The sequence below is a fragment of the Eubalaena glacialis genome, chromosome 4, assembly GCF_028564815.1.
Source record: "Eubalaena glacialis isolate mEubGla1 chromosome 4, mEubGla1.1.hap2.+ XY, whole genome shotgun sequence".
NCBI classification, from domain to species: Eukaryota; Metazoa; Chordata; class Mammalia; order Artiodactyla; family Balaenidae; genus Eubalaena; species Eubalaena glacialis.
This window is the reverse complement of record NC_083719.1, coordinates 91,851,398-91,867,870: the sequence shown is the minus strand read 5'-3', so window position 1 is coordinate 91,867,870 and position 16,473 is coordinate 91,851,398. Positions and strand designations below refer to the sequence as shown.

Genomic DNA, 16,473 nt, shown 5'->3' with positions numbered 1-16,473 from the left:
AATCTCTCCTGCCAACCTAACCTTCTCAGAAACCCGGACATTGCCCCCAATGCCTCTCCTTCCCAGCAACCTACCAACCCACCCAGCAACCCCAGGTCTTATAGATGCCAGTTCTAGAGGTCATGACGACATGGTCTGAGAGGGCTGTAGGCATCATGCAAACAGCAGGGACTTCTAGAATCAGACCCAAGTTTAAACTTGGCCTTGACACCTACTAGAGGTATGATCTTGGGCAAGACCCTTAATCCTTCCGAGCTTCCAAATGCCCCTAAAGATAGGACCTATGTAACGGGACTGTTGCAAGGTTTAAATAAGGTCATGCACTCAAAAGGGAATATACAGCTGGATGCTATACAAGTGCTAGTGATCAATGCTGAACAGCAGCCACTCTGATAGGAATGATCACGTCTGCAGTCCTGTACAGTGTATTAAGTGCTATAATGCAGAAATGCCCAATGCTGTGGGAACGTATGGGAGAGGATGGAATCTAGACCAGAGTGGGAATGTCAGGGAAGATTTTCAAGAGAACTAACACTTAAACTAAGTTCTATGAGATGAGCAGAAGGTAGATAAGCAAAGCTGGAGGATATGGATAGTGTACCAGCAGAGGAACAGCAAATGTGAAGTTCTAAGGTCAAGAGGCAGCCAGGCACCTTGAAGGTACTGCAAGTAGTTGAGTTGGCTGGAGGCTAGAATGTGAGGGTGAGAAGTGGCCAGATATAGCTGGAGAGGCCCACAGGGGCTAAGGAGCTGGGTACCCTGAAATGAAGGGTTTTAAGCAGGGAAATGCCATTTTTAACATGCACGCAAAGTGCTCAGCACTTCTGAGTGCTATTCCTGAATACTCTGTGTAACTGCTTCATTTTCACTAATATGTACTCTGGTTTATGCTGTCCAGAAATTTACAATCTTATACGTTTTTTCTTAAGCTACCCTCTTCCTACTAATTATTAATATGTTAAGAGTGTTTTTTAAAAGCAATTTTTTTTAATACACAAAGGTGTAAAAATTTACAAAGTAATTTTACAGAGTAATTCAAAACTGTTTTTCTATTTACATAAAAAAAGATCTGATTACAGAGATTGCTTTTAACATAAGCTTTCTTAATACTTTCGGGTTTTCACGTAAGGATCCCCGGTGACTTCGTGAAAATCCTCGACAATAATTCAGAAATTACTGTTGGAGGTAGAAGCAAATTGATGATCCATAAGAGCAAGTTTAATAAAAGCCTCTCAAATCACAATATAAATTAATGGAGATAAAAAAATTTGCAAATGCAAATTTGACATTTTTGAAGTTCTACAAGTCCAAACAGTACTGTGTAAATGCAAAGCAAGGTAAACTAGATTATAGCTGTTTCTTGCCTTCAACATTATTTTGAGTCTGAAAAGATGCAGGTAAACCACGTTTATATATGTTAACTCTTAGTTTAGCAGTGGATGATTCTCACTCATTAGTGATACCCTATGTTTAAGGAGAGTTAAATCTCATTACTGACATGGTCTTGTCTCTGGCTTACTCTTTGACAAGATCTGTGTCGCTCTTTCCCCCTCACTCACTCCAGTTTGATCACTTTGGCCCTCTTTATGTACTTTGAACCGGCCATGTTATTCCTTTCTCAGAACCACTGACCAAGCCACACTTTCTTCTGGGAACAACCTTTCTCCTGAACATTTCTTGATTACTCTCAGGTTAGCATGGTGGCAACCTAAATGTGCCTGATACAATTCCTTCCAACTTCCCATTAAAATGAAACATTTAAAATACATATGCTTATGATTTTTTAAAAAACTAGTAAATAACTTTAAGTTCTGTAAAATCCCTATCCATTAATAATGTTACCAAATTCACAGGAATGTTCTCTTGTCATCCAGGGTCCTACAATGATACGCCAACCACTTGTGCTACCACCGGTCAAAACTATGGATGGCCCTACCTTCAGGTATTGAATATGAATATATTACAAAAGAACATTCATGACTTAATGAAAGTAACATGTTGGATCTCCAATGAAGTTGAGGATAATATCAACACGTTATCATAAGAAAGATTTCACAGAATGATACATAACTCTAAATAGTTTCTGAATCAAAGTAAACTTTAAAAGACAATCTGACAAAATACTGATAAAGATGTACTTGTGGACATCTGTCAAACCTACAAAGTCGTAAAAGCAATTTTTAAATTTTCCTCAATTTACTTGGTGAATTAAAGGCAGAAATGTAAAGGGAAAATCCCATCAGTCTTTACCTGGCCTCTTTGGCAGTCAGAAGAGCAATGAAAAGGTTAATTTCTTATGTAAGTCATAAACCTCAGAACTCTCCACATAACCGATCACACTAACTTCTCATTTCCAACTGCTGTGCTAAGCAGTGTTTACAAGACACCGCATCAGCTTCATCATTTCAGAGCATAATACGCTCCAATCTTCCCATCCAGCCCACATAAGCACCAGTGGTTCAGGGCACTCAGAGTCACCCAAACAATCACGGGCTGATTGCTTTGATGAAAATGTAATTCTACCACTGAGGACTACTGCAGTCACACTTTGAATGAAATCTACCCAGTAACCCAGACCTCACTGGAATCCCTTATTAGCTCCATACCGCCACCTATGAACACTGATATTTTTAAAAACCTAGATTAGTGAAATGAATTGAAATCTTTATCATTCCCACCAGACTAAGAATCATTCACCTAAGAAAAGCAATTAACGTATTCCTGTCACTTGCAAATGAATGCTGAAGCTTAACTGCAGGGACTTCCTTACCTTTGCAAGGATGTCTTTTTTCATGTAGGGCACAATTACATATAGAATTAATCTCCACGCCCTCGTCCTTAAATACTACATATTCATTTCTATTTTGGAAAGAACCTTGCTAAGGCTAAAGGCATTAAGTTACCATTCTCACTAGTTCTAACAATTTTACTTTAGTCAGAGTATCAAAGAACACTAATCTCTTAAGAAAAAACTATAACGGATGCTTTTGAATATCAAAACTATTCTTGTGCATCAGTTTTGTTGTACTGAAGGCAACATGTTTTAAAAAGTATAGATTTAGGCTTTGATGTGCATAAAGGGAGGGAATATTTGCAAGATGAAACAGAAGTAATTTTGCACCATATTGTTTCACTTGAAGTATTCCAACAAAATATCTGCATTGCCATCCTTCACATTTATCATTTCTAATACAATAGCACAATCTAGCTCCTGGAGCTACTCCCACCATCCCAGGACTAGGACCTGCTTCCAAACAGCTTCCACTCTGATCTCCTCTTTTCCCAAGAGAGAATACCCAGAGCAGCCCAGATATGCCCATGAGACTCAGCTGGAAGCAAAGCTCTCCAACCTCAGTCATACTGGGTGGGTCCCTAAGGGTCCAGTGTTTGCTTTCAGAAGGAGATGGAGGGGAGGTGCAACCCGGATCCAGCTTCAGGGAGTGGGGACCTGGTGGTGGACGATGAAGTTTACACCATTAATTGGTACAAAAGTAGTTGCCTTTGTGTACTTTTTCTATCTCTTAGTCTTTTCTTTTTACTTCTTTTCATCATTCATAACTATCATGTGTCCTGCCAACCACGCTGCAATAATATGCTCTGAGAATAGTGCATTTCTCCAGCCACTGGCCACTCCCCTACCAGGTAAGCTTCTGAGATGATAGAGCACTTCTGGTGAAGCAGTGTTGCCAGACAGCAGGGGGTACTTGACAGAGAGTTAACTGGGAGCTGACAAAGCCCTTCTAGAGACGGGCCTGAGTGTCTGTGCGAGAGGGCAGGAGGGACAAGGAGGAAGAATACTGGCTACAAGAAGCTTTTGTATTACACAAGACCTGCACTTCTCCTTTTACCTGTCTGGTATTCAAATCGATCTGGGTTGGAGGTACAGACTTGTGAGGCAGCAGCTTAGAGATGGCAGTTTAAGCCATGGGAACGAGTAGCATCACTTGCAGGGGCATTCTCGGAGACTCATGTTAGTTTCCTTCTCATTGCCCTCAGGTATATCCTCTTCAGCAAATGATCAAACTGTCTAACAACTTCCAAACCCGAGAGGAAATATGCCATCACTTCCTCCTTTCTGACCATCAGACAAAACCTCAGTCAGGAAGCTTTTAAAAAATTCTTTCAAATGAAAAAGTTAGCTGTACACAGCAATAGAGATGGCCTTCACTGCTGGCGGGCACATCCCAAGTCCTCCTCAGACCCACTTAGCAAGGCTCCCCTGGTCTCCAGCAGATGAGCCTCCGCCATCCGCTACTGCTCTTCCAGGCAGAGCTCCCACCCACACGGCTGCAACCTTCTTACAGTAAACAGATCATAACTTGGAAGGGAATCCACCAAGTGTGCCTCACTGATAAAAGCCTATCTCCATGAAAGAAATAGTTACGCAATAGCAATACATGAACATCATCTGTTTCTCTGCAATGCATCCTTATTCTGGGTGTTGGGAGCGGCCTGCCGTGCCTTCCCTCTCCCATGTTACGCCATCAACTAGAATGGTTGTGCTAAAGGTCGGTCCTGGGCACTATAGCTGGGACAAAATTAGGAGAAATTAAATAAAAGTGATAAACAAAATAAAATTTAAAAAGTGATTAGTACTGCCACTCATTAGCTCGTTAACGTTCTGGCTCTGCAAATCCAAAAAAGGAAATACCTTTCTTTTCTGAGACTTGTCAATATTCGGAAGAACATTTTCCCAGATAATGAGCTTTTGGCATTAAGGTCCAGCAAACATCAGCAGGCTGTGAAACTCTTAAGATTCCTGGATACTGTCTTCATGACAAGTTTGCCTCCACTTAAGAACTTCTTTTAAATAATTTTAGTGCTCACTTACAACCACAGCTACTAATGTTCTGTTTGTAGTAGCAAAATAATAATAATAATAACAATAATATTGCAAGAGCTAACCAATAGTATTTATCAGGCACTTTGATAAGCACTACATAGGTTATGCCACTGGTCTTCCCTAAGGTGGATACTCTTATTTTCACCATTTTATAATAGGGAATGTGCAGCCAAGAAAAGCAACTTCCCCCAGATCGCCTAGCTAGGAAGTGGCAGAGCTAGGATTTCAGAGCTCACAACTTTGCCACACATGGTTTTGCAGACAAACTGAGGTGATAAATCAAGTAAATTGGCCCAGAGGAGAAGTTAATAAAGAAGGCGGCCAAAAAACAGAGGCCTTTCCTAGTCACTCAACATATTACCCTGACCCCAATAGGTCATCCTTGCTGGCTGGGACATGTTAATACCAAATTAAGAAAGATGCCCCATCTTCAACACTCGGGGAATTAAAGGGTTTGAAGGCAGCTTTATCAACATCAGACACTTTCTTCGGCCATAATTACATGTTTGTCCTGACAGCATTTTCATTAGCAACTCAGAAGCCCCAAATGAGAAACAGTCTTAAAAGTCACTCTATCATACCAGAAGGCATACTGCTTTCTGCCCTATCTGTACAGCAAGGCATCCTGAAAAAAGGGGATCCCAGTTTTAGTTTAAATCTACCCACTGGAAGTAAAAGCTCCTGTCCTGCGGTCCAACTCGTCTATTTCCCCCCTCCTCACTGTTAACCCCCTATTAATAATCAGCCCAGGCAGAGCAGCCCTGCACTATCTCATTCCCACAGTACTCCTATTCCACGCTCACTCTCATCCAAACACATCATCAAAAGTGCCCCCAGTCAAGCATGAAAATAAATTAGGTTTTGGTTTAACCAGGATTAGATTCCCAGCACCAAGAAATAAAGTAACAGTTATCTAATCTAACAGGCCAGCCTCAGACTTCCTGGCTACTCTCCACAGGCCCCTGTTGCCAAAGCCCTCTCCTAAAAATCCCCTTTAAATACTGTGAAATCACCACATGTCTGTCGGTGGAGCAATGTACCTCTTCAAGTGCCATGAACATAACTCTTAACTCTGGTGCCTGCCTAACCTTGCTCGAGATCATCTAGTCTGTCTACAGGGAGAGCTGCTGGCGGCCAGCCTGTGAAATGAGCACTTGCCCCACCATGCGTCAGGAAGTTACTTCTTCCTGGACACCGTGGAGGAAGGAGTCCTCCTGGGCTTGGGCAAGCCCATTTGTTTTCCGTGGAGAAGCAGTGCATGTTCATGCCTCATTTTACACTCACTGTAACTCCATCTGGAAATAGCCAGTGGCTGTGCAAAGCTCCAACCACAGAGAAAATCAGACCTGGACAAAGGAGAAAAGGGACAGGGACTTGATATCCAAAATATATGAAGAATATATTTTGCAACAACAAAAGATTCCTAAACAACTTGATTAAAATTGGACACAGACTTGAATAGACATTTCTCTGACGATGATAGGGCCAATAAGCACATGAAGAGAGGCTCAATATCAGTGATCATTAGGGCAATGCAAAGAGAAACCACAATTAGATACCACCTCATACCCATTATGATGGCTATTATTTAAAAAGCAAAATAAAACAGAAAAGCAGTGTTGGCAAGGATGTGGAGAAGTTGGAACCTCTGTGCATTGCTGGTGGGAATGATGTAAAGTGGAACAGCCTCTATGGAAAATGGTATGGCAATTCCCCAAAAAATTAAACACAGAATTAACCACATGCTCTAGCAATCACACTTCTGGGTATGTACCCAAAATAAATGAAAGCAGGGACTCAAACAAATATTTGCACACCCATATGCATCACAGAATTATTCACAATAGCCAAAAAGTAGAGGCAACCCAAGTGTCCATTGACAGATGAATGGATAAACAAAATATAATATAGACACACAGTAGATTAGCATTCAGCCATAAAAAGGAAGTTCTGACACATGCTACAGTATCAATGAACCTTGAAGACATTATGCTAAAGGAAATAAACCAGTCATGAAGGGATATTTTATGATTACACTCACATGAGGTATCAAGATTAGTCAAATTCATAGTGGGGCAGAAAGTAGAATGGTAGTTTCCAGGGGCAGGGGAGGAGGGAAACAGGGAGTTAGTGTTTAATGGGTACAGAGTTTCAGTTGCGAAAGATGAAAAAGTGCTGTACACGGATGGTGATGATGGTTGTACAATAATGTGAACGTGCTTAATGCTACAGAACTGTACCCCTAAAATGGTTAAGACTGTTAATTTTATATTATGTATATTTTACCACAATTTTTTTAAAAAAGGACAGAAGGGCGCAGACTATTACAATATACCCAAAAATCACAGAGCTAAAAATAAATTCTTCCAATTATTTTAATAGTGTCATTAGTAGTAATGTCCTATGTATATGAGAATACTGAAGAATTAGGGCTTCCACCTTTTAAAATAATTACAGACTGTTATAAAACACATACTTTAAAACAAATCCTGTGATATAGAAACTGAGGAAGTTGAGGTAGAAGAGGAAAAATTATCCCTGAGAGTTAAGGAAAAAAATCTGAGTTCTACACTTCCCCCTCTGCTGCTAGCCAGCCTTCTTTATGCCTCAGTTTCCTCATCAGTCGTGCAAATGGTTTGGATAAAATAAACTGCAAATCAAAGAAGAGCTTAACAGCATCTAGCCCAACAGAATTAGACAATCTCCCTTGTCTAATTCCAAGCTTACCTGGAATCTTTCTGGTCATAATCTGACTGCCAAATACCTTTTCAATAGGAAAAAAGGTCTCAGCATTCCAGGTTCCTTGGAGCTATATTGGTTATAAATCAATAAACTGATACAAAAGCTCATTAAAAAATAAAATCAGTGATTATAAATAGAGGAAGGAAATTGGTCCAAGTGAGAGTGGGAAACAGAGCTCAGTTTTCCTAATTCCGAACCCACCTATATTCTACGTCATCGGCATCCATCAACACTGAACCATCCATCAGGGAAAGGAAGGCAGTTTTCAAATCCTTCTTGGCCAGTGGCCACATCACTTAGTTCTTTAAACCATTCCTTTTAAGGGGAAAATACACTCACATACTCTGAAGATGTCCAAAAATAATTATAGTTTGTTTTTAATGCATATAACAATTATTTCTGCTTGTAGAAAATGACACCATTTGAAAGTCTGGGACTATGCACAGGCTTTAAGAGTGAAAGAAACAAAAGGAGAAGCATCTGACTGATCACTCTACCCTTTTCTTTCATTGGCTTTTGGGACACAACTTTCCGGGCCTTTTCTTTGCTAGCTCCTCCTCTTTCCGAGGATATCTCCCTGCCCCTGCCCCACAATAAAATACACAAACACACACACACACACACACACACACACACATATACATACATGAAAAGGATTTAAAAAAATCAATTCAGGCATACTTTCAAATCATTCCAGAGAAATCCAGATTCTTCTCCAAAGCCTACAAGAATACAGGTGATCTAGCCAGAACTATTCTCTCTGACCTCATCTCCTTCCTCTCTCCCCTTGCTCACTGCACTCCCAGCCACGTCTCCTCCTTGCTGACACACACCATGCATGCTCTGGCCTCTGACCTTGACCCTTATCAGTCCCGCTGCCTGAAATGATCATCCTCATCTTTGCATGGCTCTATCCCTCCTTGCATTCAGGTCTCAGTTCAAAGATTCCTGCAGACAGGTCTTCCCTGATCAGTAATAATAGCATCCCTCCCTCCTTCATTCCTCTCTCCTCCTCTTCATCACCACTGGATCTCTTCATCACCATCACCTCTTCATCACCACCACATACATCTGTCACGTGTATTGTCTGTCTCCCTCTAGAATGTAGTATCCATTAAAACAGTGACTACATCAGTTTTTTTTCTGTATCCCCACACCTAAGAACAGCACCTGGCATACAGAAGGCACACAGTGTTTGTTGAACAGAAAAATGACCTAGGAATAGAGAGTAAGTTACAGTAATAATGACCAAACTAAATTTCCTCAAATGTGTCCTTTAACCAAAATATATAAGTGGTCAATCCAACACATCTGTCACACTATAATGGCAACTGCTGTTTGGTCCAACAAGTAAATTTGAAGTTTGTGGTCACCCTATGTCACATATTGACTAGGTACTGGCAATACTGTGATGCGTTTCACTCTGTCCCTGCCTTCAAAGATCGCATGGTCTCCCAGGGAGGCTGTGGATAATTAAAGTGAGTGTTGTGAACACAGATGAGGGAAGGACAACTAACCTGGGAGGTTGGGAGGGACCCAAGCAGAAGCAAAAGTCATCGCAAGTGTGCCATGTATTCTATGGACAAGTCCACACAACCCACAGGAAACAGGGACAAGCAATTACTCCCACTCCTACCCTGCAACCAACCAGAGGACTCCGTTGCTTTTCTAATTGACAGGCAATCTTTTTTCACGTTGGCATTCTTCCCTTGACAACTACTTCAATATTTCTCACAAATCCAGCTGGAGTCGTTCACTGACATGCACGCACACTGAGGCTTTGTGAAACTTTCTGTTCTCAGGTGATGGAACACCACAGCCTTTGGCTTAAGATGCATTTGCATCTCGGGCCCCATATGTCCCATCATGTGTTCCAAGCACTGATCAAACCTCCTGACAAGCAATCTGCCTCAAAATATCCCACCAGCCAAGGCATTGAGTAGCTTTACCTTACGATTTTTCCAGCCCAACAGACTTTGATTGCTATTTACAAAGTTAACGACCCTAACCTACAGCTTTTTGCATGACAAGTAGAATCAACAGCTGCTAATGCTGAATTTTTTTTTCCTAAATTGTCTCAAAGTTTAACTTCTGAGTTTCAAAAATATCTTGAAAGACTTACATATATAAAGTGCTTTATAGCCTCAGTCACTCCTTATGATAGTGCAAACCTTCCAAAAGGTGGCTTCTATTCCCCCATGAATTAATTTTGGCTGTTTCTGTTCAGCAAGAGAAAAAGGACATTTGCTAGAAAGAGAGGACAGCTTTGTGGTCCCAGTAAATATTTACTCTATAAATTGAACTTCTTTTTATCTGCATAATCCAGGTTATTCTCTTCTTGTTTCTTTCAAGAATGAAAGATGGCCACTGCTAGGAATTTGGATGTGGTTGGGGGAGATGAGAAAATAGCTGCAAATAATTTATCTCTGCCATGCCACCCCCTCGCAGATGTAAAAATCCACATCCTAACTACTATCAATTTTCTGTGTCTTTTTTTAGCTTGTCTGATTCTGTAATCCCGCCAACATAAACCTCTTTCCCAGAATCTGGAGATTACTTAAAACGTAATCTTGGTTTTCTGAAATTTGATTCCTTGGATCAAAACCTAAATTTGCAATCTTTGTTCATCAACAACTTCTTAATCTTTCCGTAAATGCAGTTTTTATTTTCCAGTTACAGTCTGGCTTTGGAGGAAGCCTTCCACATGACATGCACTGGGTAAATTAGCTTCAGGCAGCTGTTAAAACAGCACCTTGAGTTTATTTCCTGAGTATCACCATCATATTCCCTGCTCTGGATGGGTGCCTCCACTCAAAGTTCTGGCACCTCAAATCTGGTAGCCATAGTCCTGTAAATAATTCATCAGCATGAAAAGTCTTGGGATTAATTTTAAAACTTCCTGCCTGGACAAAGCACTTCTTCAGAATCAAGGTTCTCTCTCTGCTTTCAGGTCTGTGGCCATCTCAGTTCCTGATCTCCGGCCTGGTCTTTGACTAACCTCCTCCCCTCACATCCCACTGCCCCTTCCCCTGTTTCTTGACTACCACCTGGTTCCAGCCATGCTTGATCTACTGGCCCCGCCCACTGGGCTCCACTCAGGGTCTTGCCCGTCCTTTCAGCACCTGCTTCCTCAGGACCAGGCCACCAGCAGCTACCTTGCCACACAGCCCTGGCCGACCACTTCACCGGCTTTTTCATCAAACTCAGCGCTCTGCAGCCCCACAGTGATTTAGCCAACCGCAGTAGAAGCCTAGAGCCCCACCTGCAGGGGTAAGGGAACCCTAATTCTTGTCACAAAGGAAATCTTATTCTCATCTGGCACCTCAAATACTGTAGCACTAATTCCTCAGACGCCTCAGAGCACACAGGCAGTGGGACACAGGTCGTGGCGCCTCTATCTCCCTTGCAGTAAGTGGGAACAGAAGGAAGGCCTTCCTGGATGATGACTGCCCGATTCATTATTAACAAATCTGCTCTAGAAAATCAATGTCTACAATTCTTCAGCCACTTGAAGGTGACAGCAATGAGCATATTCATACCACTCTTATCAAAAACATTTATCTGGGTATTGCATAGAGATTACAATACATATCAAGTTAAACAGGCTTATTAGACAGAATACTCTCTCCTAGGAATATGTGATCAAAAGCTGAGAGCACAGAAATGACTCTTCTAGGAATTCAGTCTGAAGAAAGATCCTTACCAATAAAAAAATTCATGTGGGAAGATTTCAGCATTATTTGTAATTGCCAAATATTGCAGGCCTAAATATCTAGACAGAGAAGTCCAGTTGAATAAACTACAGTATGTTTACCAAATGAAGTACTATGAAGTTGTAATTGAGAATAAAGAAAATTATGAACTAAAAAAAAAAAAAAAAAAAGCTGAGAGCAGTAACAGGAACTAACGAAAGGAAACAGTGGAGGAATGGCAGACTCTGGAGAAAGACTACCTGGCCTCAAATCTTGAGGTCACCATTAATAGTCTGTGCAATCTTGGTAAGGGTTTTCACCTCTTTATGCCTTAATTTCTCCACCTGTAACATGGGCATAACAGCATGTATCTCATAGAGTTTTTGATAATTAAGCATGTCAATACCTGGGAAATGCTTAGAATGTGTAACTTATTACAAACCACTAAATTAACAGCTAAAATGACAAAATAAAATGACAAAAACTACTGCCAGCCATTGGGAATTAAGAGATCAGGGTTTTAGACATGGCTCTTGTTTTGTGGCCTCTGGAGTAGATTAAAAATGGTTGCAAATTCTTTATCACATCTCCCTTGAAGAGGTGGGATCTATTTCTTCACCCCTTTGAATCTGGGCTAAGCATATAGCTGTTTTAACCAATAGAACACACAGACATGACCCTGTGCCAATTTCAGTCCTACGTTTTAAAAGAACTGGCAGCTTCCACCTCCTCCTTGGAACCCAGCTGCCATGCTGAGAGGAAACCCAAGCAGTACCTGGGCAGGCCCGTGTAGAAGAGAAGTGAGGTGATCTCCCAGTCCACAGCCAGCACCTGCTTGCCAGCCATGGGACTAAGCCATTTTGGAAGTGGATCGTCTAGTTGGGGTCACAGACAGACACAAATCTTTCCACCCTCAGCTCTGCCCCAAACTGCGAAACCATGACCAAATAAGATTGTTATTTTAAGCCTCTAAATTTGGGGGGCAGTTTGTTACACAGCCATTGATAGCCAAAAAAGCCTCAGACCAAGCACTTAAATCACTTTCTCAAATTTGATGTTTATAAAAAGGGAAAGGGAGAGAAGAGGCAAGGTGTTCATTCAAACATCTGTAGAACACCTACTACGTGCCAGCCTCTGTGACAGGCTGTGCCACTGTTATTCTGATGCTTATGGTCTGTGTCTAAGACAGACATTAAACAACTCATTACAATGAAGCGTGATTCCATAAGGACAGAGGAGTATAAATAAGTAGAAATGGGTGTGGGAACACCAGGTGATCTCAGTCTCTGCCAACCCTGATATTTTGTAACTTCATGGTTTAGAGCAAGTACATCTGTGAGACGGCCACTTAAAGACAATCATACAAGATAATCTATCTAGAGAACAATTTTCTCCTATATAAATCCACTTCTTAGAGTATCAACGAAGATGTGGGTTTCAGTAGCTACGCAATAAGTGAATGGTGAAAGCATGAAAAGTCCCCTCTATAGCCTGCATTCAGGAGTGGAATAATCTTATGAAAAAGGCTTTGAATAAAGAAAGGACAGAGTAAGGAAAATATGATTTTCTGGGGCAACAGAGGTTTCAAAGTAAATAGTGATGGGAGAATTTTACCTATTCATTGCTTAATGTTTAAAAAGCAAAGGATATAAGTTGATTGCTTTGGACAAGAGGTTTTAGTTATTCCCAGGAAAGAACAAACCCTTAAATATAAATTTTTAGTTTGCTACATAAATAGGCAGCTGTCTACCAGGCAAGCAGATCCAGTCCACAGCTATTTTGTGAAGATGAGTAAATTCAAGTCATACCCTCATAACGCTGCGCCTTAAGACATCTTCCTAAGGTCTGAATTATTCTAAGAACCAAGAAATGTGATTGTGACAGTAAAATAAGGTTCAACTACATACTGGTCCCACAAGTTTTACCAAGACAAACAGAACTAACTGCTGACGGAAAACCCATGGCGACGAGGAAAAAGATTTAGTGGCCTTCCCTTGACACCGTTTGGGAGAATTTAATCTAACGCTGCTGAAAGTGTGTCCACTCAGCTTCTTGATCGTGGGGGAGGGAGACTGAAAGTCAAACATTTAATTGTCTAAGTACTTTTGATTTGGCTGATGTTGAAGTCCTTTCTTAACCTCACATTAGGAAAAGAAAAATACCCTTTGAGTCTTTGATAGGGAGAGCTATTAGCCAAGAAAAAAGAATAGCCAATTCATGCTTCTCAAATTTTCCTTTTGTAGTACTGTTGTCAATGCTAAGGACTAGTTCACTTTGGTTAAAGTGTTTAGACCTGATAAAATCATTTGTGGTCATTGATAAAAATATTTTGAATGTCCATAGGTAGAAACAATTTTACTGTCTGTTATAATCATCTCACAGGATCTTAAACAGCTATTGTTCAAAATAAAGACACAAAAGGAACACATTCATGAATTTCCTGTTTTTCCATTTTAAAGCCCTCAAACATACCGTGAACACTTCATGCGCAACACCCAGCTAGGTCTCCTGATCATGTATCCCTCACACCTAAATCCCTCCTGCCTTTCTTGCACCCAAGCATTCCCGGAGCACTGCAGGCGGAGCTCAGCACCTCAACTGCTGACCAAAGCTAGCTGCTTTCACGAATAGGACAAGCAGATTACAACAAGAAATTGATTCCAGTCACTCCCCCTTGTTTAGGATGTTATGGCGTCAGTGTCAACAGTATTGTCAAAGAGTCAATGACTCCTGTGGCGAGAGAACCCTTGTAGAAGGGGTAAGCTCACAAGTCAACACCAATGAGAGAGGACTCTTGTTTATGATACCCAGGATAATGCTAGGCCCTTTCACAATTCTTCCTGCCCCTGAAACGCCTGGTAAGCATCAGGTTGAATCTGACCCTACGGTGACCTCCAGACAGCTTTGAGGCTCCTGAGCACCAAATAAGAGCACTAATAAGAGATATGGCACCAAAGGGGGTTTTTATTAGCTCTGCTTTCAGGTGAGAAGGAGGAACCGACCACGAAAAGAGAATGGCAACTTTGCCCCCCAGGACATTAAAGTAAAACCAGTGTTTAAGAGAAAAATTACAGTGAAAAGAAGAAACTCTACATCATAGACCTTATGTGAGAAATACAAATTAATTGTATTCAGATCTATGGATTCCTATGGATACTGCCCTATGGATATTATAGAAAAGGCAAATGCTACAACTGTTGCCCATGATGAAGTCAACTGAGATTTAGGGTCCACAAGGTATGAATCACACATCTCCCCTTTGCTTACAAATTCTCTTTACATATACCCTAATTGAAAATATGTAAAAAACTAAAAATAGCTATCCTTATACGCCACTGCAATTACTCAATGTGCAGGGAAACTCAAGACCGGGGGGATGGAGTGGCAACTAAATCACTGAACCTAGAAAGAAGGCTGGAAAGAGGGCAAGAGGCAGAAAATGTGGTGAAGGACATGGTTGGGGCAGAAACTTGTTTACTTTCTTAGGGACAAAACTATGTCCTATAATGCTCTAGTACTACAGCTCCAACTAAAGCAGGGGCCACGAAACACCCTCAGCTCTTTCACCTGGCCACAAGTTTCCAAGGAACACTTAAGGAGTGGATAAAACCAGGCAAAGAATGGAGAGTTTTAGTTCCCACCTGAGTTTCACAGATACTCTCAGCTAATCTAATGCGCCCACTGACCGTGCCAGTACTCTTCAAGTCAATCCTGGCCTCCTCTCTCTCTCTTCAGCCTTCTAGCCACCTTCATCCTAAATCTGTGATTCATTTTTGAGCAAAGGTACCTGAATAGCACACTTCAGGTGACAGAGAGTTAAAGCTGCCACATAGAAACAAACAATGTGAAGGACCTGGCAGACACTCTGCAAGATACGTGCCTTTAGTTTCTTATTCTTAAACGTTCTTAGAAGTCAAAGGCTTCTCCTAACAGTGTTATTAATGGAGTAGGGTCGTGGGTTCTGTTTTAGATCTGAAACCTCTCCCTGCATGTAAAATTGGCAAAAATCACTTAGGTCTCTGAGCCTCTTCCCCAACCTCCCGTTTTTAAGTGAAGCCCTCACTCCTAGCATCTCCCCAGCTTTCTACATCACAGGGAAAACCACAGGGATTAGGAAATGCCTCTACCTCATTTGACCAACATCTCAAAATGCTGTCTCAAACTGGAGCAGGGAAGGCTCAGCACCAAGACACTTAGAGCACCAGGCAGGGGCTGACTGTATTCACTGCTGGATACCAGCCACAGACCTGCTCGGATTTCCCCCATCTACACCCTCCTCGCTTCCCCAGCACCAGCCCTCACCCCTCAAAGAGGGCTCCATCCTTTCCTTTTCCCTTCACTGTCGGTCATCTGACATCACCTCTATCTGCCTTCTGCTGTCTTTATACAGTGCCTTTTCTCTCTGCAGCCATACTCAAGAAGCACAGACCACGTTGCCCCATGAATGGCTCAGTGATGATGCTAAGAGGAAAACCCACAGCCACCAAGCCTCCTGCTGCAGACAGATTTTCTCCTCTTCAGAGCATCGTTCTGTGGGTTTCCCATCACACTTTTCAGGTATTCAAAGCCTGAGGGGTGGGGTGGGGGGTGGGAGAATGTGCCAGAGGCATCCCTACGGTCATCAAAAAAGGTGGCCTCCAGCATCTGACCACTCATATACTTGCATACCGTCTGATGTCGCCTTAATCTCAAAGCTGGTCCCCAGCACTCAAGTGGATTTGCTACTGTGAGAGCCAGGAACTGCAAGTGCGCTTGCCTCTAAGACTCAGGAGTCCAGTCCCGGGCAGGAAATAAAGTTCTAAGCCGCTTTGATGTGCTTCCTCTCCACTCTCCTCCCCAACGCGGGTCATTCGTCGCAGCCTAGGAAAGACCACCTTGCCTGAACTGAACCAAACGCATCACACGTGGGACCCTGCGGCCGACTCAGTACTCCAATGAGCTCCCCAGCCCCACCAAATCACTCACCATCAGATTAAGCTCAGCTGGGATCCCCATGTATTTTGCCGACTACGAAAGGTTATGTGGTACATACATTGGAGGAAGGGGGGTGGGAATGGACAGGGGACCAAGACCACGGAGAGTAAAACGCCTTGGCGACGCGGTGAGAGCTTGTTTCTTTTTTAAGCCACTCGTCTCAGACTGAAATATCAAGCCAGTTCAGGTCATTTCCTGAGTAGCACAACAAGTTAAAACAAG

General features: G+C 42.0%; 1 protein-coding gene across 2 annotated transcripts in view; it reads right to left on the bottom strand.

Annotated features, from left to right (window-relative positions):
• Positions 1 to 16,473, bottom strand: part of MCC (MCC regulator of WNT signaling pathway) — a 418,786-nt gene that overhangs the window by 246,798 nt on the left and 155,515 nt on the right. The gene's annotated exons all lie outside the window — the stretch shown is intronic.